The 4082-nt window shown below is 37.8% G+C and overlaps 2 protein-coding genes across 2 annotated transcripts in view; one reads left to right on the forward strand and one right to left on the reverse strand.

Annotated features, from left to right (window-relative positions):
- SLC39A9 (solute carrier family 39 member 9) overlaps positions 1-4082 on the reverse strand; it is a 56040-nt gene that overhangs the window by 46434 nt on the left and 5524 nt on the right. The gene's annotated exons all lie outside the window — the stretch shown is intronic.
- ERH (ERH, mRNA splicing and mitosis factor) overlaps positions 1-4082 on the forward strand; it is a 37345-nt gene that overhangs the window by 4436 nt on the left and 28827 nt on the right. Inside the window, exon 2 of the mRNA XM_003797364.3 lies at positions 998-1000. The gene's annotated coding sequence lies outside the window, so the exon portion shown is untranslated. The remainder of the gene's footprint in view (positions 1-997; positions 1001-4082) is intronic.

A 4082-nucleotide genomic window follows, 5' to 3' on the forward strand; every position in this document is an offset into this window, starting at 1 on the left:
TGAATGTCTTAACTCAGTAACTAAGAAAATGACATGAAGGCTATGTTAACCAGTTTGATGAGAGTATTTCAAAATGTATATGAAAACAGCACACTGTACCTCATGATTGCATTAATGTACACAGTTATGCTATAAGAAATAATAAAGGAAATTTGAATGGGAAAAAAAAAGAATTTCCAATCCAACTAATACCATTTTATTTCAATAGTTAGAAATCAAATATTAGTATTCAAAGAGGATTCCAACATGGGTATAGTAGCCCGTATAGCCTATGGCTAGGGAGGAGTGAGTTATAGGAAATACCTTTAATGAAACACCTTGGTGAAAAAGGCATGGAGAGAGATTTAGTTCTAACAAACATGAGAGAACTCGCGAGATCAGAGTACTGGTGAATTGGCAGTCTCTACACCTCTGGTGTTGAGTGGCATGAGCTCAGCCTTATATTAGGCTGGAGGAGAAAAAAGTCAAAAGCATAAGCATTCTATCATGGACACGCTTACTCTGACTCTGTCTCCTCTCCTGCCTGCGGAATGCTAGAACAGCGTCTCTCTCTGCTGAAGATTACCAACCTCTGCCAAAGACTAAGATCTATCTATGCTAAGAAGACTGCTTTACTCTCCCTAAGATTCTCTCTCTCTCTCTCTCCAGCTAAAGTAGATAGCCCTCAGGGACCTAAGAGAAACTGTTCCTGAGCAAGGTAGCTTAGTGGTCCGTGTTCGGAATCTATCTAAGCCAGGCCCGAGACCTGGCCAGTCCCGGGCCCTGACAAGTGGTGTCAGAAGCAGATCCTGACACATAGGTTTTAAGAAATATGTACTGATATTTAGTACTATTTACTTGTTACTTGGAATTCCCCTTCCAAGATTAAATGGGATCTTAAAATCTCATTATTATTTAATGAAAGTCACATCTCTAAATTCTTTAATTAGCAGAGAGGTTAAGACTGTCACATACAGGAACACTCTGAATCCATTTTAGGTCTTCTTCCCTCAAAAAGGATGTACCGACTAAACTATGAAGATGTCAAATGTAAAATTAATCTTGGGTAGTCTAAAATGGGAACTATTTCAGATTCCGAGTCAGTGGGTGTTAATTTAAAGGGCACTGGAGACATTCAGTCCTTTCTTACATGTTTCAGTGGTCTCTGGAGACTGTTTACCTGTGGAGTTTCAAGTTCTGCTATACTGACACAAGGCATGAGATATACTGTGGAACTTAAAATGTCATTGACATTAGCAATGTTCCTAATTTGGGGAGCTAACGGTAATAATTTAGATGGATCATATCTTTATTCTGTCTTTACACAGTGTTCGTTAAGAAAGTCAGTATTATAGTGGTCAAGTGCTTCGGCACTGGGAATCAAACTGACTTAGTTTCAAATCCCATCTCTACCAAAGCTTTCAACCTCTTCAAGCCTGAGTTTGCTCATCTGTAAAGCGAGGTTTAACAGAATCACGTAGTGCTATCCTGAGGATTAAATAATACACATCAATGCCTGGTACATAAAAAGAGACAGTAAACATTAACTATTGTTACTACTATTAAATAGATAAGTCATTTTTGTTGTTATTGTTGTTGCAGTTTTTGGCCGGGGCCGGGTTTGAACCAGCCACCTCCAGTATATGGGGCCGGTGCCCTATTCCTTGAGCCACAGGGTAAATGGGTAACTCTTAATTATATTTATCTGTATGTTATCCCAAAGAAAAGAAAGTTTCTCTGTAAAATTTAGATTTTATTGGATCTAAACTTAGTTTTATCCATCAAAGATCCTATGAGAGCATAATCTGTGGTTCAAATCATTAGAAAGACAAATTACTGAATGCTTTCCAGATATGAAAGAATTTACTGAGCTTGCAAAGTTCAAAATTTTAGAATTTAGAAATGAAATTCCAAACAGTAAAATTTATTGCCTTACCATAAGAGAACAAAAGAGTACCAGACAATGCAAGTCCTTTAAAATGCAACAATATCATTAAATCTACTTAAAAGAGAACAGATTGTTAGAGAAAAAGCATACTGCACAAATTTGTTCTTCAGGCACAATAAACCTTTGATTTGGTGGTAACTCAACCCCCAGAGATACTTATCCTGAATGAGTCAGTTATTAAAATCTGTCACAAAACAAAACCTGAAAACATGGAAGACGAAAACAAAGCCTAAAATGACAATAAATATAAGGAAGAAAAGAAAATTAAATACTAAATACTACAAAGCAGAAGCTAGAGGAAAAGCCCTGACCTCTTCCCTGTGGAAGGAATATTCATGGTAAATAGGAACACCAACCCCAAAGCAAGACTCCTGGATTCCAGACTAATTGCTGAGAAGTTTATGACACTGGGAAGGGAGTGAGGGGGAGGAGCTTACCCATTATTAAAAGTCTGTTCCCAAATAAAAGTTAAAAAATTATCAATCAGCACAAAGATTTTACAAAAATGAAAATTTTAATTTAAAAGTTTTTGTAATCAGTAGTGAGATGCCTCAACATTTTCAGAAGTTCTTGTTATGTTCTATACATAGTGTTAAGCCTTGTACTTGTATTATTAAATATTTCATTTCACCCTCACAGCAACCCCAAAAGATCATTTAACAGAAGAGACTCGGATGTTAAATAGATTACTCAAGCAGTGACACTGATTCTGAACTAAGTTGTTTGTCTCAAATAGTTCCTTTTTAAATTAGCGTATTATTACTTATATCAAACTCTAAAGTCTTCCAAGAGACAAATCTGGGGGGGCTCTAAAACCACCCTAAGAGTAGCACTACTTTTAGGTGCTTACTTATAGATTTATGATTTTAGTTTTTTTAAAGACACATGGTCTCCTCACGTTGCCCAGGGTGGAGTGCAGTGGCTATTCACAGGCACAATCAGGCACAATTATAATGCACTGCAGCCTCCAACTTCCGGGATCAGCCTCCTCAGAAGCTGGGACTACAGACATACACCATCACACCAAGCCTTGTATTTTGCTAGTACATCAAAAATGCGGCATTATAACCCAGAGGTCGACAAGAAGAGAAGTCCAAAGACGGACAGAAAGAAAGCCTTCAGAAATTTTTATAGCAATATGATTATTACAATTTTAGGAGTAATGTTATGTCTGTTGAATCTAATTAACAGTACATTTGGGCTTATATTTTGTAAGCCTTTTTTTCACTTCATTTTTCTAGTATTTCATTTTTACAAAGGTATCAGTTAAAAAACACTGGTCCTTTGCCAGACAGTTTGTGGAAGATTGCTCTAGAACTCGGGTGCGAACACAGCTTGCTCTCTGCTACCAGCTCTGTGACAAAGAAGAGAAACAGGTAAATAACAATCCTCAGGTAGTCAATCTAAAATCCCACTCTGGCCATCTGTTTGTATCATGACTTCATTCATCAGCTGGAGCAGCTGCTCAACTGAGTTTATACAGGTAATGCAGGCTCTCAGCCTGCTTATGTACCATTGTTATTTAAAGCCAAAGATTAGCAAACCTAAAAAGCTTAAGATGGTACCAGAGTGTCCAACTTATTTACCAGACAGGACTTCATTTGTGTAAAGCACCTTTGGCCTCTTTTACAAGTCTAACATTAATCTTTCTCTTTTTCAATGCTGAAAAATTCAGCATCATGATCATCATAGTCATTTATTACAGCATTTGAGAATCAGAGTTTTTTCCCCCTTTATTTTACAAATCATTCAGGTATGAAGGCAGATCAAAAGTAAAGGAGGAAGGATGCAAAAGTATCAAGAAAGGCGATTTGGGGGTGAGAAGTGTTGGAGAAAGTGACAGAGAAATCAATGTCACATAAACCTCTTGATGGTCAGATCTGACATGTGGACCTCATTGCTATAGCAATACCAGACTTTTAAACTCATTTCTAAACACCAACCCTGCCAATTAATGGTTTTATTAGCTATCTGGACTTTTATTCCTCCTCTGAAAAATTGTGAAGAAAAAGTCTTGAATGAAAAAGCAGGCTCGGCTCGGCGCCTATAGCTCAACCGGCTAAAGCGCCAGCCACGTACACCTAAGGTGGCGGGTTCGAATCCCCAGCCCGGACCCGCCAAACAACAATGACGGCTGCAACCGAAAAATAGCCGG

This window comes from Otolemur garnettii, unplaced genomic scaffold (assembly GCF_000181295.1).
Source record: "Otolemur garnettii isolate 467f Iridium unplaced genomic scaffold, OtoGar3 scaffold00115, whole genome shotgun sequence".
Taxonomy (NCBI): domain Eukaryota; kingdom Metazoa; phylum Chordata; class Mammalia; order Primates; family Galagidae; genus Otolemur; species Otolemur garnettii.